The sequence below is a fragment of the Aquarana catesbeiana genome, linkage group LG02 (genome assembly GCF_042186555.1).
Source record: "Aquarana catesbeiana isolate 2022-GZ linkage group LG02, ASM4218655v1, whole genome shotgun sequence".
In the NCBI taxonomy this organism is placed as follows: Eukaryota; Metazoa; Chordata; class Amphibia; order Anura; family Ranidae; genus Aquarana; species Aquarana catesbeiana.
The window spans coordinates 212,307,073-212,331,799 of record NC_133325.1 but is presented as its reverse complement, the minus strand read 5'-3'; positions in this window follow the sequence as shown (position 1 = coordinate 212,331,799).

Genomic DNA, 24,727 nt, shown 5'->3' with positions numbered 1-24,727 from the left:
TTTTCAAGAGCTGATCATGACAGTTCGTGCAAAATTTTTCTGAAGAGACAAAAACGAAATACCAGATCTTACGATTTTCGTTTAATTAGTACAGTTTTTGTGCAAAAAAAAAAATCAGAAGAACAAGACCACGCATGCTCAGAAATGAAAGAATACACCAGAACATCACCTCCAAAGTTGTATTCTGTTCTGAGAATTTTCATAAGTTTTGTAACTTCTTCATTTTCAATATGAGACTAGCATGCAAAAAAAAAAAAAGACGACGACCATTCATCCAATATTATTAATGTGTAAATGAGACTTAAAGCCTCGTACACAATTGTTGGACAACCAAGCGTCTGATTTTTGTCAAAAGGGCATGTGCCAGGATCTTGTCTTGCATACTAACATTACACAAATTGTCATGCCACAAACACGAATGTAGTGACGTACTACGAGGAATTTCAGCTCTTGAGCGCCACCCTTTGGGCCCCTTCTGCTAATTTCGTGTTTGGTGAACATTGATTCCCAGCATGTGTGTTTGTACTTTCGACTATTGTGTGACGGATTTGTGTATTGACCATATGAAAATCTGACGTGGAGCTGTCGTTTTACAAAAATTTACCAGCCTGTCATCCAACATGTGTTGGCCGAAAATTGGAAAACAATTGTTGAAAGGAGCGTACTAACGGTAAGAACTTCGGACAGCCTGTCAAACGACAATCCCCTTCTGATTTTCGTACCGTGTGTACGAGGCTTTAGGCTTTGTTCACAGCTACAGGTGCGACCAAGCATGGGCATGTCTTTCACACATCTTGTGTAGGGCAGCCCATTTATTTCCATGGGCTTCCCTACGCATGAGCAACATGGAAAAGCCATGAAAAAGTCCAGTTTGGTGTGCATGGGGTTTGTAGATGCATGGGGGTGCCATTAACAATAGAACTGCTGTGCATCTGCTAAAGTGCAGCACATTTCTGTGCGTATTGGGAAAGCATACAATTTTGAACACATTCCCCACATGCATAGATGTGAACTTATCCATAGAGTGTTTGTTTTATGTGCTGGGTTTATACTTTTGAGGCTAGGTTCACACTGATGCAATGTGGGAACCAGGCCGGGCTCCCACAACGCATTTCACTCGGAGGCAGTTCACACTGACATCTGCTGAACCACTGTGGGTGTCAATGTAAAGTTAATGACACCCCCAGATCGGTTCGCAGATTGCAGTGCGAACTGTCAAATGGTACAGGAATCAGATTGCATGGGCGGGAACACCCATGCTATCCGATTCCAGTGTGAGACAACAATAAAGAGTCTTTCAGCATTTTGGCTGAATTGGCATCACACAGTCATCGCATGTGATCTGCATAGCAAGTGTGAACCCAGGCTTATTGTACAGAATTTGGATAACATAAGGTTAAATAGAATGGTAATAAAGTAACTTCACATTATCTGGACATACACAGAGTGCTTGGGGGTTGCATATTATATCTCTTATGGTAGGAGGTTGTTCTCTTTGAGCTGTACTGTTGTACTATTTATTGTTTTATCTATCAGTAAATGAGTGCAGTAGTTTTTGATTATAGCCATCACTATCTGAGTACTTCTCAGCCCCTGAATCCCCCAGCTGGTATCACCCCCAAACTACTTCATACATACAGCTGACAGATATCACTTTGAGCTACTTCCTACCCCCCAGCTCAGAGGCATAATTCCATGGTCACTTTCCATTCTCTACTTTCCCAAAATCCCCTCAGACATTGCCACTGAAAGAAATCCCTCCCCAACTGACTCACCTCCACCAACTGCAATTCCCCCACAAGTGCCTCACAGCCCCATTCCACTGGTGCATGAGGGGCCCATGCAGTTATCCCCTCCCCCCCCAACAGGGGAATGGTGTGTGGATGGAGCAGGTGATCGTGCAGCAGGTGGGGGTAATAACTGTAACCAGTCTTTTGTGGCTCTCTGTGCAGCAGCTGAAAGCCATCACCTGCTACAGTGAGCCCTCCTTCACATCGGGCCGATTTGACATGCCAAATCTAAGCCCATTTCTGGCAATGGCACTGTCTGAATCGGTGCAACGCTAACTTTGAGTATGTATTATATATACACACACACTTTTTTTTTTGAGGTGGGGGGGTAAATCTTGGGTGAGTTCCCATCATTTATTCCCAGGACTTGACCCCTGGTCACAGGTATACACTCCTCCTATGTATATGTGGCTTTGGATTGGCGAATGCCTCTCCTGCTTATGATTGGCAGGGCACTCTGACAGATGGGGGGGGGGGAGCTGCCAGATAGGCTGTATTTCTGAATTGAAAGGATAACGCCTGATCACAACCGTGTAGATGTCCACAAGGCAAACATTTTTGTAATAGCAAAAAATACGCACACAAACAAATTAATTATACAGGAATTCATGCTTTAAAGTCTAAGTTTAAGTTAAAAATGCTTTTGAAAAATCAGCGCAAACAATATTACTTTCATTTAATGCGAAGTGCCCCTTGTGCTGGTGCCAATTGCCATACTGGAAATCCGAAGTCCTCTGCCTGTAATCTTCCAATGGCACTCATCAACAGTTCTGACTATGCCCACCGTTTCTGCCCCTTTGCCCATTCTTAAAAGCTGTACTATAGCTTCCATGAATGAAAAGTAAACTATGAATGGAGGATGGGTGGATGAATGGCAAGTCCGCCTCCTTTGTTTATAGAGTGCTTTTCATTCATGGAAGCTATAGTGCAGTTTCTATGAATGGAGGAGAGGGTGGAAAGAGTGAGCATGGCCGGAACTCTTGTCCGACGGACTTTTGACGGACTTCTGACGGACTTTTGAACGAATGGACTTGCCTACACATGATCACACCAAAGATCGACGGATTCGTACGTGATGACATACGACCGACTAAAATAAGGAAGTTCATAGCCAGTAGCCAATAGCTGCACTAGCGTCAGTTTTCGTCCATCGGACTAGCATACAGACAAACGGATTTTTCGACTGGACTCGAATCCGTCGGAAAGATTTGTTCTAAATTTAAAGTCAGTCTGATTTTCACCCGAAAAAGTCAGCTGCAGGTCTGATGAAGCCCACACACGGTTGGATTGTCCGATGGATTCGCTCCGTCGGTCCAGTCTGGTCGAAAAGTCCTCCCGTGTGTACACGGCATTACAGGTCCAGCACTGGTATTAACCTCCATAGCACTGGTAGATTATGACTATGAGGTATGAGAGAGGCAGAAGACTTTGGATCTCCACTCTGACAGCCAACTCCAGTACAAGGGACATGTTGCATTAAATGTAAGTAGCGTCTCTTGTGCTGATTTAAGAAAAAATGCCTAAAGTTAGGCTTCAAACTGTATTTATGTACACACATACCTCAGAACAGTGTACAGACTATGAAACTGATTTACTAAAGGAGGTAACAGGCTTCACTCAATAAACATTATAAATATTCACTTCAATTATCCACTCCAGTCAACAAATCAAATGCCTGTTTACTTACTTCATGTGTACATAATTGGGTAACCAAAGTAAACAGGAATTTGCTTTTCACATGATAGTTGAAATAAAAATTCACTTACCTTGTTGAGATGATTCTTATCTTCTTTAGCAAATCAGCCTCTATGTTTAGAACATACCTATAAAAGAGCAATGTGCAGAACCTATTGAGCATATGGAAAAATATACAGCATTTACATGTGGAACACGTGTTTACAGGCTATGTACAAACCTAGATAGAGCATTATATGAACACAGACACTGTATAATGAACTGAAGGTCCTTTGCGTGCTTATACAATTGTTTGGATCACTCTTTTCTCCTTATTAAATCTTTAATAGGAATGGCTGATTAGCATGCAAAGGATCTGCAGTTCCTTATACATTGAATTGAAACAGTAAAGTACTTTTTTTCCAATAAGACATTCAGCAGCCTCTCATGTTAGTGAGGTTCATTTGGTCAAGCTTGGCCCAAACAAACTATGTAAAGCGTAACAAAAGCTGGAGTTCAGCTCTAATTCTTGTAGTAAAACGCCAGTCTTTGCACATTGTCTCTAATAAAATGGGGCCTAGCCTTGCTCTTCAAAATCATTCTACTGCAGGCTTGATAGGAATTGACAGTGGCAGGACAGCAGTTTTGCATTGGCGAGAACAAGGAAAACCACATAAAACTACTAACCAATTTGTATTTACAGGTCAAAGCCAGTCTATTACTGATAAAATGAAGAGATGCTCCTAATACTACCTAAAACTAAAAACTTTTTTTTAATGTTTAATAAATCAGATTGCTGCTTCTTATATATACAGTATATACAATGCGGTTTACAAGTGGTTTACTAAGGTTATGACTGATTATCAGCCATAACCCCCTATCTTTTTTTTGTTCAGCTGGTGGATGGCTTTCTCATGAAAGCAGTCTGAGCGGCTCAGTGGCCACTGGATCGCTTCACGAATCGTTGTAAGTGTATATTCCTCCCATCCCACCACTCGCCGGAGTTTCTCAGGCTTATTGTTTTTACTGGCACACCTGAGAAATGATCCAACGGTGTGGCCTGCTGGTCACAGAGGCAAAGAGAGACTAGATCATCTCTGATTGCCTCTATGGTCTTGGGGGACTGGAGCAACATCATGAAGTCACTTCCATCCTAGGGCGGAAGTAAACAATTTTTTTTTAAAACAACAGGTCTATTTTTTTAGCAGTTTTCTTTTAAAGGTACAGGGGAGATTTGGAGTCTTTTTGACCCCAGATCTTTCCATAAAAAGGACCTATCATCCTTATTTCTATTACAAGGGATATTTACATTTCTTGTAATAGGAATAAAAGTGATAAAAAATAAAAATAGAGGGACAGTGTAAAATAAATAAATAAATAAATAGGAAAAAAAAAGTTAAAGTGCTCCCATTCCTCCGTGGTCACATGCAGTAGCAAACTCATACCTAAGTCGCGCACGCATTTGTAAACAGTGTTTGCACCACACATGTGAGGTATTGCTGCAAATGTTAGAGTGAGAGCAGTAATTCTAGCACTAGACCTCCTCTTTAATAGGCGACTTTAAAGTGTCGCCTATTGAGATTTGTAAGTACTGTAGTTTGTCGCCATTCCACGAGCGTGTGCAATTTTAAAGCATGACATGTTAGGTATCTATTTACTCAGCGCTACTTCATCTTTTATGTTTTACAAAAAAACTAGGGTATATATTATATTTTATTATATTACATACAAAATATTTTGTTTTGTTTTTTTAATTAATTAAAGTGTATTTTTTTCCAAACAAATTGCATTTGAAAAATTGCTCTGCAAATACTGCGTGACATGAAAAATTACAATGATTGCCATTTTATTCCCTAGGGTCTCTGCTACAAAAAATGTATAATGTTTGAGGGTTATAAGTAATTTTCTAGCAAAAAATACTGATACTTGAAGTGGTTGTAAACCTCAGTCATGGATTTTGAGCAAAGCACATACATCTGTAGTGTTTACTTATCTCTCTCCAAAGCTATGAGTGTAGTTTCTCCCTGGTACTTCATTCCTCTGTTAGTGGCATGAGTCACTTCTGAAAAGTTTTCCTGACACATGAGATAAATTTGTGTCAGGAGGGAGGGGGAGCTCAGAACGGAGCTTATCTATTCACAACACAGTTCTTCTGCTGTGTGGAGGGGTTGTCTTCCTTTCCTCCAATCAGGGCATTGTAACTGCAGTCACTCCGCCCCTTCCCTATGTACTGCTGACAGATGAAGAAAGATTTATAACATGATCTGCACATTTGAAAGAGTGTAGAGAGAAGACGACTGCTGATAAACAAGTAAAACGTATGTATTTGAAACGTAACGTAAAAACTTAATTGTTTAATCTCTGTGTATCAGTTGAGGCTGTTCACTTCACTGGGTATAGGTGAGGGTTTACAGCCACTTTAAACTTGTAAACAGAAGAGGCTTGGTCTTCAAATAGTTAAAACTAATTGTAAAAGAAAAAAACAGATTCCACAGTGCAATTTGCACTACCAGTGTATGCTGTCATTGAGACATATAAATGGCCAGAATTTAACACCAATACGTCACTGTGATTCTCCTCTAAGTTTAGGTTGAACTTAGAACAAGATTATCAAGACTTTGGCGAATCAAGCAGGGGCAGATTTGGCCATCACTAATCAGTAAGTGTTCATGTATCTATTTATATTCAGGATTATTAATTGCAAAATGGAACAACTATAAACCTGTACAGTCAGAAAACTTATTTTTGTGGAGTCATCAGTAAGCAGTTTTGTTGCTATTTATTTTTAGAAGAATTAATTGCTTTGTTGACATTATTTTACATCTATAAATTCTTACATTTAAAAGCTATTCATACTATCTGTAAGCATAATAAATGATAATGCTGTTGATTATTTTTTTAAAGACATTTCTATATTCAGATAATGCAGTACTTGTTTTATCTACTACATGGTGTTCTGTAGAAACACTAGTGATACAGAGTTTTTTTTTTTGCCTGAAGTGTAGACTGAAGTGTTTGTGAAGCCTCTTATTTAATAACATCATACAGTCAATAAAAGTATCATCTTTACACAGCCATTTATTGGTTTTCTTTTGACAAATTGCATTTTCTTCTGGCTAACATGGTACTCCTCTACTGCTTATTAGATCAGTATTGTAAGAACACACATCATTTTGGTGTGAGTTAAAAAGGACGCTGGGCAAAAAAAAGGGAATCAATCGGGCTGTTCAGGGCACTTTTAGAAACAAGATACACTATTTTATAGAAATGGATAAGTACACCAAAGCATGACATCATGCTTAAAATTGGCAGGATGAGCCTTCTGTATAATATACTGTACATCTTTAAACATAGAAATGTCCCTGGCTATTGAGCTCACATCATATTGCAATTAGTTAATGTGGAGGTTCTTTACTAACACTGGAGCATGCAAAATCGGATGCATCTCTGCACAGCAACCAATCAGCTTCTGGGTTTTATTGTCAAAGCCTAATTGAACAAGCTGAAGTTAGAAGCTGATTCGCTACCGTGCACAGATGCACCAGATTCTGAGTACCAGTTTTAGTAAATCTCCCCCTCTGTATGCATTAATGGGGCAACAAATATTAATACATACAGTTAAACGATACATGTTTGTATGTTTAAATATAAATGGAAACCAAATTTAATAATTTAATAAGCAATTTAATAAGCGAAAAAGCAACCTAGAACCATTGCCAATAGCACAGACAAGGTGAACCAATAGATTTCAGGACTAAAATCTGAATTCTAATAAATCTATATAAAAATATCAACTTTTGATGTTTATGCTTTAGGTTTACTATAAGGTAAGTGTGCTCCTTTTGGGGTTCATTTTGGTATAAGGCATTAGGTAAAGAACTAGGCTAGCTCCAGTGTTGGGGTCAAGTCATATGAGTTATGGGTTATAGTTAGAGTTCAGGTTTAAGGGATTGAGTTGATTATGGTGTTAAATATTAATTATAAGAGGTAGGTCAAAATGTATATAAACCCTAACAATGAACTTCTCTTATTTTCTCTTTTTCGGTTTGCTATATATACCATTGAAAGTGTTTGTTATTTTTGTTTTATAAGTGCAAAAATACCTGTTGATTTTTCAGGGAATTGTGTGAACAGGTAACTCCTCGTGTTCTATGCCTGTGCACAAAAAATGGTTATGGAGGCAAAGAGAGGGTATGAGATAAGGAAAGATCTGTGTTCTTTGTAATCCTTTAGAAATCAAGTAGGCAGGGCTGACACCGCATGCTTAGGAATTCAGAGCCAAAAATACACAGGAGGAGGTATTTATTAAAGCTAAAACTACCAGGATGTTGAGCTTTTATCTTCAGTTTGCTCAGTTAAAGGGGTTGTAAAACCTTGTGTTTTCTCATAGGATGCAATAAGGTAAAAAACTTCTGACTGACCAACCCCCAGCCCCCTTTTTCCTCACCTGAGCCCGTTCGTTCCCTCGACGGAGATGCACTATACCTCTCTACCCATTGTCTCGGCTCTAGATTGGATAGATTGATAGCGGCACAGCCATTGGTTCCCACTGCTGTCAATCAAATCCAATGAGGCGGACACTGGGGGCGGGTCCGAGTCCGGCATTCTGTGTCTATGGATGCAAATGCTGGACTCAGGAGCGCGCCCGCATGGTAACCCCCCACGGAGAGCGCTTCTCCTAGGGGGTTTACTGATGCGTGTAGGAACTGATAGCGCCGTTGGGGGACCCCAGAACAGGTGGATTGGGCCACTCAAAACGAACTGCACAGTGGAGGTAAGTATGACATGTTTGTTATTAAAAAAAAAAAATGAGGGTTTACAATCACTTTTAGATAGAAGCTGTTTGGTTACCATGCACAGCTGCTACAGGTTCTGCCTGCTCCACTATTGATAAATTCTTCCCTAGTTGTTGTCATGTAAAAAGGGACGGTAGGAGCACATTATGTTTCTGTACAATAACAGCTCTACTACTTTTTTTTTTTTTTTGCCTTGACATACAATCTATGTGATAGCATTAAGTATCAAAGGTTCGTTTTAAAAATTAGATTTAGTGACAATGTTTTGGTGTTATGATCTGCTTAACATTTAGGAAAAGATTAGAGGTCAGGGACATTTAGGTGCATTGTCTTATTTTCATGTTTTCAGTGCTGTGGCTATGGCACCAGAAACAAACTAAGAAAATTAACTCTAATAGAGGTAGCCATGAAATGCGTTGACAGTTGTACAGGAAATATGCCTTATCATACCTTATAGGAGACAACTAGAATACTGTGTGAATTGTTCATCATTGATGTACTTGGGGTGTCTTAGTCTGACTTTATGAACAATGTTTTTTGTTTGCATAATTTTTACTTATTGTATGCGCCTTTCTGAACCTGTGAGGGTTCTTAAGTATGTTTTAACCACTTCTGGACCAGCCGCCACAGTTTTACTGTGGCAGGCTGGCTCCCCTGCGCAAAATCACGTTACTGTACGTGATCTCGCGGGGTCTGGATAGCAGGCGCGCGCGCCGCTGCACAGCGGAGGTGCCGATGCTTGTGGCTGATGGTTGCGATGACCGCTGGCCACAAACAATGATGACCAGGAGACACAGAACAGGGATGAGTGTGTGTAAAAACACACTTCCCTGTTCTGTTCTGACAGGAGTGACAGATCGTGTGTTCCTATTAGCTAGGAACCACGATCTGTCACTTCTTGTAGTTAGTCCCTCCCCTTTTAGTTAGAATCACCTCCCAGGGAACACAGTTAACCCCTTCACCGCCCCCTAGTGTTAACCCCTTCACTGCCAGTGACATTTTTACAGTAATCAATGCATTTTTAATCACACTGATCGCTGTATTAATGCCAATGGTTCCAAAAATGTGTAAAAATTGCCCGATGTGTCCGCCATAATGTCGCAATCATGATAAAAATTGCAGATCGCCGCCATTACTAGTAAAAAAAAAATAATAATAAAAATGCTATAAATCTATACCCTATTTTGTAGACGCTATAACTTTTGCGCAAACCAATCAATATACGCTTATTGCGATTTTTTTTACCAAAAATATGTAGAAGAATACATATTGGCCTAAACTGAGGAAAAAAAAACGTTTTTTTATATATTTTTGGGGGATATTTATTATAGCAAAAAGTAAAAAATAATGCGTTTTTTTCAAAACTGTCGCTCTTTTTTTGTTTATAGCGCAAAAAATAAAAACCACAGAGGCGATTAAATACCACCAAAAGAACGCTCTATTTGTGGGAAAAAAGGATGTCAATTTTGTTTGGGTACAACGTCGCACGACCGCGCAATTGTCAGTTAAAGCAACGCAGTGCCGAATCGCAAAAAGTGCTCTGGTCAGGAAGGGGGTGAATTCTTCCGGGGGTGAAGTGGTTAAATATTCATGAATAAAATATGTAATTTTATGAAATGCTGATTGCCTCATGATGTTCCATTTAAGTGCAAAATTGCAGAGAAACCATAATATTCATCTAATAGCTTTGGTTTAGATAGAACAGATGTGGTACACTGGATGCTTGTTTGGGTAATGTAGCTATGAAAATGAATATACTGGGGTCAACATCCAGGACATTCTAGAGTCATCAAAGGGAATTTGTTATGATAGGAATTAACACTGCTGTTCTACTTCGTAAAATCATGTGAACATGCAACATGCAATAAGCGATTAAAAGATGACACTGCCAACGATCCTTTTGCAGGTTGGAGAGATTTACTAAACCTGGAGCGCTCAGAATCTGGTGCAGCTGTGCATGGTAGCCAATCAGCTCCTAGCTTCAGCTCGTTCAATTAAGCTTTGGCAATAAAACTTTGAAGCTGATTGGTTTCTATGCAGATTTTCAAGAGATTTTGTACTCTCCAATTTAAGTAAATAACCCCTACTGTGCCTATGGATTCTTTTCACTATATTACAATAGTGAGATGTGAAAACAGGCCATGTGTTCTAGACTCGAGTTTATCTGCATTTCTTCTGTGCTACCTTAAATTCTATATATAGAGATCTCATAAAAGCATAAAATAAAACTTCATATGTAGAGTGCCTTGTCCAATTAAAGTAAATCTAAAATCTCATATAAACTTTTAGATATTAATGTAATGTAAATTGTTTTCAATCTTTTTAAATCATCAGGTATTATTAAAATAATACCTAGATTCTTACTCTAATGTTGGAACCATTGATGCCGCCTTTCTTGAATAGGAGGGAAGCAGAACTTGGTTCAACTTGGAGTGAGCAAGAGAAAGAGAAAATGTTGAAATTAGCAGATGGACCAGCAATAGATAAAAACATGATAGAAACTAATTATAAATGTCTGTCAAGATGGTATATAACACCTTTCAAAGGACACAAATATCAAAAGGAAAAAACACCGCTTTGCTGGAGAGAGTGTGGGAAAAGAGGAGCAATGACACATATATGGTGGGAGTGTTTGAAAATACAGAAATTTGGGCAAGAAGTGATACAACAGATCAAAGAAATTATGGGAGTAGATATACCTAAAAATCCAGAAACCTATTAATTACATAATATCAAACTTACAATAAAACAATATAAGAGACACCGATAATACCACATTTAATAAATGCAGCAAAACACCTCATCCCAAAACATTGGGAAGAATTGTGTCATTATGGAGAAGATAGAAATGAAACAATTTCAAATTCTTGGAAAGGATGGAAACAGTTTAAGAATACAAAGAAATACTCTGAGATAATGGTAGAAAAAAAAAAAAAAAAGAACAGTGGAGGGAATAAATTAAGGAAGATTATGACACATGTTTAACCATTTCCCGATGTACATCGGCAGAATGGCACGGCTGGGCAAATGGGCGTACCTGTAAGTCCCATTTGAATTACCCGCCGTACCATTGCGTGTTCGCCGCCGGCAGCACGCGCGCGCCGGCCAGGAGCTCCGTGAGTCGGGTCGCGGGTCCCGCAGACTCGATCGCCGTGGGGATACCTGCGATCGCCTCACGGAGAGGACGAACGGGGAGATGCTGATGTAAACAAGCATCTCCCCGTTCTGATCTCTGCTCCCTGTCATCGGGAGCAGAGATAGTGACGTGTCACAGCTAGCCCATCCCCCCTACAGTTATATAACACTCCCTAGTACTGACTGAACCCCTCCCCGCCCCCTAGTGGTTAACCCCTTCACTGCCAGTGTCATTTACATAGGAATCAGTGCATTTTTATAGCACTGATTTCTGTATAAATGACAACGGTCCCAAAAATGTGTCAAAAATGTTCGATGTGTCCACCATAATGTCGCAGTCACAAATAAAAAATTGCTGATCACCGCCATTACTAGTAAAAAAAAAAAATATTAATAATAATGCCATAAAACTATCCCCTATTTTGTAAACGCTATAACTTTTGCGCAAACCAATCAATAATCGCTTATTGCGATTTTTTTTTACCAAAAATATGTAGAAGAATACGTATCGGCCTAAACTGAGGAAAAAAAAAATTTTTAAATTATTTTTTGGGGATATTTATTATAGCAAAAAGTAAAAAATAATGTGTTTTTTTCAAAATTGTTGCTATTTTTTTGTTTATAGCGCAAAAAATAAAAACCGCAGAGGTGATCAAATACCACCAAAAGAAAGCTCTATTTGTGGGAAAAAAAGGATGTCAATTTTATTTGGGAGCCACGTCGCACGACCGCGCAATTGTCAGTTAAAGCGACGCAGTGCCGAATCGCAAAAAGTGCTCTGGTCAGGAAGGGGATAAATTCTTCCGGGGCTGAGGAATTAAGGAATGTGGGACAGGGAATGTGAGGGGAGGGGGGGGGATAGGGGAAAATTATATATTTTTATGAATGAGAATTTTGAACAAAGTATTTTATATTTTGTATAATGTGAAATGTAATAAAATTTTAATTAAAAAAAATGAAAATAATACCAGATCCAGTCATTAAAGTCCTTGTTCAAGTACTTGTACTATGGGGTGACAACTGTCTCCCATTTGTGAACCCGCAATATAAGTCTGTCACATGCACCCCGGGTGGAGCTTGCAGGTGGATGTGCAGACACACTTTCTGCAAGCATGGTTCATGGCCGTCAGGAAGCAGGTACAGAGCAATGATGTGCAGCTGACATGGGAGTGAATATATGGAGACAGAAGGTGGCTGGAGTTAACTGGATGAGATCGGCAGCACTTAGATACAAAGATAGAAAAATATCAAAAACGTATTTTATGAAAAAGAGGCCATAGCATTTGTTTATAATATACACCCATTTAGCAAATAAAATGTTACTACTATAATAATACTATAATGTACTAATAAATATATTTATAACAAATATCCCCCCCCCCCTCAGTCTTGGCTGAGAACAGTCATGTTCATTGCTATAAAAACTGATTCAACTGAGTATACAGTATTCTGCACTAGATGAATTAGTAGTGTTATAAGACTGCCATTCATATTTAACTCCTAGAAAATTCAACATGGCAGCTCCTATATAGTAACATGTTATGCTGAGTCCTGAGAAATGTATTTTATGCTCATTAGAGCCTATATGACAAATACCATTTCATGACACCATGGCAATTGAAGAATAAAATAGCTATAATTTAATTTATTTTGTTTCTGACAATTTTATGAGAGTTATTAGAACAACCGCACAAATGCTGTAATTGGCTATTCAGGCTCTTAATGGCTAATTTGTGTGATTTCATTTTATTTAGTTAGGTAATCCGTTTTGTGAGATTGTGGTTCAGTAATAATTTAGCTGCTACATTCCTGTGTAAGATGGTTAAAGAGGAACTCCACCCAAAACTATTATTTCTGTTTAATGTGCTTGCTGGCATGTTCAATCACAGCAATTTCTATGGGAAAGGGACATGGTTTAGCTCAGAATCATATGATAAAAAAATGGTGATAAAATCAACCCACCAATGCCCACCCAAAACTGAAATCTCATTTTTGGGTATATTTAGTTCTAAATATAATCATTAGTGAAATTGAGCAATACACCTAACATCTCCATCAGCATGTTTACACAATTTTAATAATGAAGTAGATAATGTATCACACTGTATGTTGTAACCTGTCAAAAGTAATCAATCAGGAAAGGTGTTAAAGGGTTATGTTTCCATTGATTGATCCAATCCATGCATGTCATCAAAAGTCCCTGTACGTTTTAACAGGTGGTTTTCCAATACTATGCAACACATTCTGTATCTGTATTAACAGCCCTACACAATAATAAACAATGGGTTTCATTTACTAAAAAAATAGAGAAATGTACTAGTTATAAAATCAGAACACCAGCACAAAAAAAAGGTAAAATGAAATGCCCATGAAAAGATATAATAACAAAACCAGTTTTGCAGCAATGTTTGCCTTCAGTGCAGAGTTTCCCAAACAGTACTTCCACCACAAAATGTCCTCAGTCTGAGGGCCAGCATTATTCAATCCACTTCCTCTGAGCTCAGGTTGTCCTGGACTAACCTCCTGCCTGTGACAGGACAGTGAAAAGAGCAGCACAGTAATATCATCTCACTGTCGCTCTGCTTGATCTTCCTATCAGCATGCATCTTGTCGGCAAACATGAATTGATTGGCTTCTTGTTCTGCTTCCTCTTTTCACATTCCAACCCTGCTGTACTGGAGTTGCAGGGAGCTAAAATTAAAGGGGTTGTAAAGGTAAAAATTTTTTCACCTTAATGCATTCTATGCATTAAGGTGAAAAAACTTTTGACAGTACCGCCGCCCCAGCCCCCCCCGTTTTACTTACCTGACGCCTCGAATCTTCGCTCCTCGTCCTCGTCAGCTTCATTGCAGCTCAGCCTGGTCGCTGATTGGCTGCAGTGGATGGATTGAAAGCAGCGCAGCCATTGGCTCGCGCTGCTGTCAATCACATCCGATGACGCGGCGCGCCGGGGGGCGGGGCCGAGTGATACAGCAAGCGGCTATAGCCGCCGGCTGTATCACGGGAGCGCGCCCGCAAGCACTCACCACCGTGCGAGGGAGCTCACATGAAGGTGGTAAATGCTTGCGGGGAGGAGCTGAAACAGCCGCCGAGGGACCCCAGAAGACCAGGTTCGGGGCCACTCTGTGCAGAACGAGCTGCACAGTGAAGGTAAGTATAACATGTTTGTTATTTTAAAAAAAAAAAAAAAACATCTTTACAACCCCTTTAAGGTACTAACATTACTTTCATTTAAAAATACATTTAATGATGTATCAATGAATAGAGATCTGCATTCATTTGTAACTTGTATAACTGCCCAGAATTTAGCTTTCAGTGTATGTTAATTTAGCTAAATAAATACTGTGAAGCTGCTTTCACTTATCCAATCACATGCAAGCAAAAATATTTTTTTTTACATTTCTTTTGCATGAGATTGGGTATAAAAAAACCCAAAACTTCAACTTAATAAGTTTGCAAAGTGAGCATTCTCATTTCCTTTAGTAAATCAGCCTGGATAGATCTGAGTTTTTCAATTACTGAGTAACTTGTCTAAATTACATTTTTATATAAGCTATTGGTGCTATTTTTTACTTGCCTTTCTAAGTCTACAAAGCAGGTATGTAACCATGCCTATTGTTAAATTGTATAGTTCAGGTGAAAACATAAGATTCACTGTTAATCAGATTATCATTTTCTTGGCTGTAGATAATGATGCTACATGTCACAAATTTGTTTAGTATTGATTCTTTGTCTCAAGAGTAAACGATCATAAACTGCAAGTGTATTGTGTGTTGCTCATACACCCCTTTTTAAAGGCTTTTATAAAAGACCTATATCCATTGATCATTTTGCTTCATTTGTGTATAGTTTTCTTATAGTATATTCAGAATGTTTTTTGTTGTGTGAAAGCTTGTCATATCTGTCTGGTGCCAGTTATTTGTACCAATTCAGAAATTGTGTAGTGTCTGTATTACTGGATTAGGGGCATTAGCTTGCATGCATGGACTTATGTTAGTGGTCCATTTACTCTGCAAAACATGAAATTTGTCAGCACTATATAAATAACTAAATGCATTATATTGGAGGATATATATCAAAGTCTTAATGCAAATGTTTAAGAATCACCCAACACACATTCACATAAAGCAGTATTAATCTCAAAAACAACAATGTATTATATTGCAGCTTAACAATTCTTATGGCTGGTACATACAGGCAAAATATTGGGTAGTATCGGCCGGTTCAACAGAGACCAGTTGACATTTGGCCTGTGTGTACAGCAGCCTAGAATTTTTTGGGAGCAAGGACCCCAACTCCAAGCTCACCGGGATAAAGCGCAAGCGGACTATCTCGGTACAGGTAGAAAGGGATATGCAGTAAGAGTAGAGAGGTGTATGTAAAAAACAGATTTTATTAATACAAAAATCAAGACATAATAATGCAAACTATATTAAAATATGCACAGATGACATGGAATTTCGACTAGTTTTGCAGGAAACCCGCTTCATCAGGAAATGTGTCTGCGAATAAAATACAATGCAATGAGATATACATAGTTTAATTTGGTTGAAGAAGGGTATAAAAGATAATACCAAGGTGTGGAAAACAGGGAAACCCATTTCCCACGAAACTAGTCGAAATTCCATGTCAGCTGCGCATATTTTAATATAGTTTGCATTATTATTATGTCTTGATTTTTGTATTAATAAAATCTGTTTTTTACATACACCTCTCTACTCTTACTGCATATCCCTTTCTACCTGTACCGAGATAGTCCGTTTGCACTTTATCCCGATGAGCTTTGAGTTGGGGTCCTTGCTCCCCAAAAATTCTTGTCTTAAATAAATTTGGATGATGGTACAACTTTATTTAACCTACCTGGTTATGTGAGGCCAGCAAACTCTGCCTCGTGTACAGCAGCCTGTCTGAATAAATCCCGGCTAATGACCAACTTCTGTTGAACTGGCATACTGGAAAACCAGCATCCAATCAGTGCTGGCAGTGCTGATTGGTGTGTTCTGGCAGGGGGGGGGGGCAGCCCCCTAGCCCCCTCCCCCCTGTCAGAACACAATGTGTTTGATTTACTAAAGGTAAATGGTCTGTGCACTGCAAGTTCAGTTGCTCTAGTTCTGAGGGGAACATGCAAGGAAAATAAAAAAACTGCATTTTTGCTTGCACATGATTGGATGATAAAAATCAGCAGAGCTTTCCTTATTTCAGAGCTTCCCCTCAGATATAGTGCAACTGCACTTCTAGTGCACAGTATATTTGTCTTTAGTAAATCAACCCCAATGACACATAACTTAGGCCGACCATACAACTTCTATTGATCAACTTGGTTACAACCAGCCCGCTGGATTCCCTTTCGATTATCGCTAGCTGCTGCTATAGCCGCTAACAATAATTACTGTCTGCTCCCAGCGGGGACGGCTTCTCCCACTCTCCCCCGCCTCTCTCCTGCTGGGAGCAGACAATTGCATGGCAGGAGTGATTCTCCTATCAGCACTGTGTGTGTTGATGGGGGAATTGTGCAAATGTCTTTCCTGCAACCCATGGTTGCAGGAATTCACACTGTTTAACCCCCCTAGCGGTATTCCCGAGTCTGGCTCGGGGTGGATTTTCAATACCAAAAGCGGTAACCCCGAGCCAGACTCGAGATTGCATCGCAGGATCCATGTAGAGGTTACTTACCTTGTCCCCTGGATCCTGCGATGTCTCCCTGCTGTGATCTGCGAGCCGCCGTGTCTCTCTCGATTCACAGTGCCGAGCTTCGTTCCCTGCAGTATACTGTATCACATTATAGATACAGTATACAGATTACAGTACTGTATCAAATAATTACACATCCCCTTTGTCCCTAGTGGTATGTCCAGTGTCCTGCATGCAGTTTTATATTATAAAAACTGTTCTTTCTGCCTGGAAACTGGAGATTGTCCATAGCAACCAAAACCGTCCCTTTACATCAAAAGTGCTTTTAGACCAGCTAGAAAACAGTGATAATAAATTATTATTTATTATATTATAATTTATGATTTTGTTTTCCAAACTTTATCATACCCAGGATGTCTACTAGACTCTGGTTTAGACAGATTTAAGTGAATTATTCCTAAGAATTACAGGCCTACAATATAAAATACCACATTTCCATGCAAAATAATTGTACCGCTTTCAGCACCTAAAATCTGAAATAATCATACCTCCAGGGAGGTTAAGGCCTGCCATATGTAATACGGAGATCTCTCAGGTTTTTTTTTCTTCAGCCCGCTAGGTTGAATGAACAAAAAAATGTCCCTAGTGTACCTAGCTTTATATGTGGTGGCTGTATTAGTTTCCTTTTTAGGCTTTTTTTCTTCTATTTTCATTTGGTGATCCAACCAGCAAGTCTGTTGTTTTCCACAGCACAATCTCTCCATCCAAATGTATCAGTTTACATGGACCACCTAACACTGGCAGGGATGATCAGCTTTTATTTATTTAAGAAAAACCTTTATCCCAAAAGGGAAAAAAAAAGGTTTGCTGTAACTGATTATAAAGATTGAGCTGGAGTTTTGGCTTCAATTTGTTAGTGGTTATAAATCTGCTAATACATTTAACACTACCCCCCCCCCCCCGAGTGACAATTCCGCTATCTGCTGTGCCTCATGTGTACATTCCTCCAGAGCTGTGTCTCACTAATACAGGAGGTATGTTACTGGCCAGATCACCAGGTGAAGACAGAGATGAAATCACCAAAGAAAAGGAAACAAATGCAGCTACCACATCTAATGATTGGTAAGCTACAATATAAATACGTTTTTGGTTTTGGGTTTAATACCATTTTAAAAATGCAAACATGAAAAATATGTCACTTGCTAAAAAAGGGGATGATTACAATTATAAGGCCATTTCTCAACACTAAACATTCCCTTTGTAAAGTGAAATTTCACTTTACGTACTAAATAAGCTCCGAAGATGTGTTTACATTGAATACCTAATTGTCTGAAGGAAAAAAGAAGGAAAATCAGAACTTTATCTTACATATGACTGGTTATTTAAATGAACACAGCTTCACTTTGTAAAGGCAACAGTTTCTGCTCCTTTAGTAAATGAAATCTTTTTGGCTTGTATGTGCGCCCCTGCCCAAAGAACCCCACAACCATTAGATCCTTGTCCTCATCACCAAGGACATGGGGTCTGGTATGGTTCTGGGAGAGGGCGCATGCTTGTCTCACCCTTTCCTGGCCTGCCTGGTTTCTTTCTTAAATAAGGATCTGGTATAGATTTCAGGGGGACCCCAAGTTGTTGTTTTTTTTTTTTACTTCAACATCCATACCAGAAGTCTCATTAAGGATAATTGTCTGGTATGTATTTTTAGGTGGGGTCCAAGAATGTTATTTAAAATAATTTTGCTTTTTTTTTTTTTTTTTTTAATTTTGCCATTTACGGTAAGCGTTTTTTAAATTGTTGCTACCTGCTAAAGGTCCCATGCCATTTATTTTACAACCCCTTCTATATTAGAATAAAAAAAGGGCATTCATGTTTTTAACATTTAGTTCCTATTGACTTCATTAAGTGTGTGTATTTACCTTGAATCTGAACCCAGGAGTTTGGCTCATTACTATGTATTATCCCCTTACAGTTCAATAAAGTTAAACTTTCCAAAGGACATAATATACAGGTCATCTTAAAGTTTACTCTTACAAAATTACAAAGCTTATAGAGCCTCCCACACCTCTGAACTAGAAAATGTACTTAATTTCACTGTGCAACCAAAGTCTACAAAGATCACAGAAAACATTTAACGTGTAAGTATAACCAAAGGTTAACCAAGTAATAGGCCATAGCTCTTTAAAAAAAAGTATAAGTATTTGTTTGTTTTCTTTAATATTATCTAGTGTTCCTGCTGATCCTACCTATTTGTATGTTACAAATGAGGTCACAATGCTCAATAAAGTGCCATCAATTTGTCAGTCCGTCAACATGAAGTCCCGACACACAGGTGTATGTACATGTACAACCTTTGTCAGCATTGAAAACTCTACCCAAGAGGGATTTCCACACTCTCTATCCAGCCCTGTAATGCAAAAATCTCTGCCCAAAATGTCTGAAATAATAAGCAATGCTCCAAAATATCTACACTACGGGCCAGAGGCATGCAAGGTTTGACCTAGCCTCCCCCCCATTACCACCTGCTGGTTAAGCTGAGCCCTGCTTAGCTGTGTACATGCACACAAGTTACGGACAGGCAGATCATATTCTGAGCTTCCGGGTGAAAGCGGTATAAAAGAGGAAACTCAGAGGGCTCAGCCTGGTCCTTGCATGGTTTGGTTGGGCCTTCTGACTTCCAAATTCACTTACTAAGCCCACTGCTTTCACCTGGTAGCTCAGAGTGTTGCCTGCCTGCCCCCACCTTGTGTGCATGTGCATGGTCATGGAGGGTTGAGCGGAGTTGAACAGGGCTGAGCAGGGCAGGGAGGGGGGGCTGTACTGGACTGGGAGGAGCGCTGAGCAGAAGGTGTGCCACTGGGGGGAAAGGACATGCCCCAACACCCTGTGTAGGTGAAACCAGAAACTCAGAGGACCAGGTACGGGCCTGGATAGGCTTACTGAATTACCTACACAGTGTGCTGTGGCAAGCGGTTTTCCCTAGAGACACAGTGTAAATCCTAATGTGACAGGGAGGCCACATGAGCCCTCTGGAGCATGGGTGGGGAAACCGTTGCAACTCCTGAGACCACTCAAACTCTACCAATACTACAGGCAGAACCAGTGAAAAATTGAGATACGCAATAACCGTTGTGAAGTATGCATGCATCAATGTGCTGCTACAACTAAATATATACATACATTGAGGCCTTCATCAAATAATATCTTTATTGTGAAATACTGGTGTCTTTAAGAAGGGGCCAAACTTCCAGCTTTTCATGCTTTTGGAGGTATATCTACCTCTATCAGTTACATTTTTGTTATGATGAGTCTCTGGTCAAATAGACCTAAAATCAACTTGCAGATAAGGAGTTAACACAGTGAAAACAGCATATACAAATTGTATGTAATTATTTTTGCACTACCGGTTTGCGGCCGCGCACTTCCGGATTCCGGTGACGCACTTCCGGTTTGGGGCCCATTTATATGGGGCTGCTTTTTGGCTCGGTCAGTCAGGCTATTATACCTTCACTTGACCAAACATGGCGGTTGCTCGTCTTCTTTCATTCACCACAGCTTTTGTCCTTAAAGGTAAGACTAATGGCCAATGTTGAATTAATCTATTTTGGAGTTACTTACTTACATCAGGGTCCCCAGAGCCCCCCCTTACATCAGGGTCCCCAGAGAGCCCCCCCTTACATCAGGGTCCCCAGAGCCTCCTCCTTACATCAGAGTCCCCAGAGAGCCTTCCCCTTGCATCAGGGTCCCCAGAGAGCCCCCCTTACATTAGGGTCCCCAGAGAGCCTTCCCCTTAAAATCAGGGTCCCCAGAGAGCCTTCCCCTTAAAATCAGGGTCCCCAGAGAGCCTTCCCCTTAAAATCAGGGTCCCCAGAGAGCCTCCCCCTTGCATCAGGGTCCCCAGAGAGCCCCCCTACTTACAGCAGGGTCCCCAGAGAGCTTCCCCTCCCCTTAGGGACCCCTGCAGAGACTTGGGGCTAGGGGACCCAGATTCGGGGCTATAGCCCCAAAAGCCACCCCCTAGCGACGCCACTGTATATATATATATATATATATATATATATATATATATATATATATATATATATATGTGTCCCCACATGAAAGGGCCCTGTTTCTTGTCTTCCTTTTTGGTTGCCTGTTCTGGGCTGCATGCATTGTTGGGCCTCACCAAAGTGACTGTCATATCTTTTTTTATCTTTATATAATCATGTTTTATCTAGATATTATAATGTATTCTCATATAACCTTCTTACATGCTTATTAGATATGCAAGAAGTGCACCCATATGCGTAACATGTAGAGTGATTCTCTGAGTGCCCTCTGAACACGACTCAACCTCTCCATGTATCCAAACATACATTGGATCTATATCACTCTACGTTCTTCAAACCTTTGTGCTCGTTACATGTGGTATATATATATACATATATATATATATATATATATATATATATATATATATATATATACATATGTATTAGAGGTGGTATTAGAGTCCTTGAGGCCACTCAATTATATGTTTTTTAATGTGTTTGTATACAATGGTTTTAACTTTATCCTATTAAAAACTTTAAATTTTTTACCTAATATATACGTGTGCCTATGAAGTCCATGTTTCTACTCTAATTCTTTCCAAGCATGTACAAATGACTGCTACAGCTAGAGATACAGGGTTCTAAATTTAAAATCACACATTTCAGCTTCACCTAAAGAAGAAAGTTGACAGTTAATTCCTGGCAATCATCTGTGGGAAGCAGAAGACCTCAGGCCTGTTAAGGAGGTGTTTTACCATAACTACCCAAGGTTACCTTTATCTGGCCTAGTAACCAATGCCTACTATTTTTCTTGCCTTCCACTACCTTTCCTCTTTTTTAGGGGATAGTCACACAAGGTAATGAGTACTTTGTTTGTAAGGGTATCACTAAAGTGAACCATTCACAAAAAGGCATAATGTTCCATGATCTTTTTCCTCCTTATTAAACAACTGTCAGATTTTATAATTTAGTAATCTGAAATACCATTTCCTAGTGTTCTAATAGGTAGAAGTGAGCTAAGGTTTAAACTAAACTGAGTTTAGCTTGAACCAGCAGGATACTGTCATATGATAGCCCAAATCAGCTGCAGCAATGGGATTCCCCACTGCACCGCCACACATACCAAGGGGAGGGGGGAGAGGTTGCTGTTGATATCATTAACCTAATATGGCCACATGGCCATAAATGAACACTGCCATTGGCAAAGCATAGCTTCCATGGTTGACGCGGTGGTGAGGGAGGTCCTTTTCATTATGTAGCATTAACTCTCGGTGGAGCTGCTGGTTTAAAGCGGGCTTGTTACCTTCACTCTCGATACCTCTGTTTCACTGCCACCGGGTCTAGGATTCCGTTGAGTTTACCTCTGGACGATATAAGCACCAAACACTTGAGTAGGTTTTCCAATGCTTTAATGAACAAATAAAGGAAGTAGCAGGAAAGAGGCAGAAGGAAAGCTGCAGGGAAGCTCAAACACCTTTTCTTAGTATTCTTCGGAACATTCTTTGTAATTGAACACTTGTAGTTGAATGCGCTCCCCTTGGGGGATTCAATCTTTGCCTGCCTTGATAGACCTCTCTCACTTGTCTAGCAGCCAGCACGTAGCACGAACAAAAGTCTCTGCCACAGACTTGTTTGAAATAAAACCCCGTACGATCCTCTGCCACAGGATGTAATGGTTTGCGATGAATGTCAGACACAGTACTTGAACCTTTAAGCCAACCCGGCAGTACTATGCAGTAAGACTACTTCAGGATACATCCTCCAACCGAGTCACCAGGCCCCTCTCCAGATCAGCACTCTGCATGACCCTTCCATGACGGGTCCTCCCCTGGGATCTTCTCGGTTGTCCAGCTTCTTCACTCAGGATAGACAGCTCAGGACCATTCCTTTGCTGCTGTGGTAGGCCCCAGACAGGCTTCTGGGCCCACCCACACGCCGCAGCGACGTGGGCCTCCGGAACGGAGGACCACGAGGTGGTACTCTTAACATATACCTGTCGGCCAGGAGGGCCAGCAGGTGGCTGAACATGGCCCTGAACATGGCCCAGAACATGGCGTCTGTCCCATAAATACCCTCTCCCAGAATGCAACTCGGAGGACCACCTCCACCGAGTTATCTCCGGGACAGAGGAGCACTTATACGCTTCAACACGTTGCTTATCCAACACTGGCCCATGGCGACAATGACACCCATCGGCACAGTGCGGAACTACACGCAACATCAGCCAAGATGGAACAGAGACAAATATAACTTCCTATAATAAGTAACCCACTAGATTTACCTATCAGTGGTAGATTAAAATCTACCAGCGCTACAATTAGAAAATTAATAAACAAAAAGAAACTAAGCAAAACTAAACTAAACTAATTCCAAAACAAATCAACAAAACAAAATTAGTAAAAAATGAATCTATCCAAAATTAATTTAAACACATTTTTCCATTCTGCACATGTCTACTGCAAAGAATACTCAATCACGTGCAAGAAAAAAAAAAACAACATTTTTGCTTGCACATGATTGGATGATGAAAGTTAGCTAAGTTTTACCTCCATTAAAAAGCTCTGAAGAAATTTCCCTTGCAAATTGAACAGTCTATTTGTCTTGAATCAACCCTACTGTGCTCCAGGCCATTGGAGGAAAAAAAGGTTGCCACGACAACCTGATGTTACCTTTGTCTTGCCTAAAGAATAATTTTTTCTCATTTAACCAGCTGGTTAAACAAAACAAAAAATAGCTGTGTGTGTATGGGGGAATCCTTCCCACTGAGCCTTCATATTCTGACAGTGGGGGGCCTTCCCCACTGTCAGAATTCAATTATCAGTATTGCCGGCTATAGCTGGTGGCACTGATCATTCAGGAAAAGCCTGGTTGTAGTCAAGTTGTTTGACAGATCGTCTTGTGTACAACTAGGGATGGGTGAATGGTTTGACCCAAGCCTGAGTTTGGGCCGAAAATTTGCCTGTTCGACCATTTGCCAAACACACAAATTTGCAGGGTGTTCGCCCCGCTAAACACCCTGGAATTCACTGAGTGCTGCACAGTGTATTCTGTGCCCTGATTGGGCAAAGCTTTGCCCAATCACGGTGCAGTGTAAGCTGGTTGTTAAGGAGTGGGGCCGGGAAGCTGTTATGTCCTTAACAACCAGTGAGTCATCAGCTGTCAATGGGTTTCCCCGCTAACAGTTGAATAAAAAAAACAACGTGGGGTCCCACCCCAATCCATACCAGGCCCTTCCGGGCCCTTCACACCAAAATTTAAAAAAATACAGCGTGAGATCCCCCCAGTCAATACCAGGCTCTTCGGGGGGGCACTTCACACCAAAATAAAAAAACTGCATGGGTCCCCTCCAAAATCCATACCAGACCCTTATCTGGGCATGCAGCCTGGCAGGTCAGGTAAGGGAGGATGAGTGAGCACCCCCTCCTCCTAAACCATACCAGGCCACATGCCCTCAATATGGGGGGAGGGTGCTTTGGTGCAGGGGGGCTCTGCCCCCACCCCAAAGCAACTTGTCCCCATGTTGATGAGGGCAAGGGCCTCTTCTCGGCAACCCTGGGCTGTGATTGTCGGGGTCTGCGGGCAGGGGGCTTATTGGAATGTGGAAGCACCCTTTAACAAGGGGGCCCCCAGATGTGAATAGGTATCAGGTCCATAGTACCTGTACCTGTTC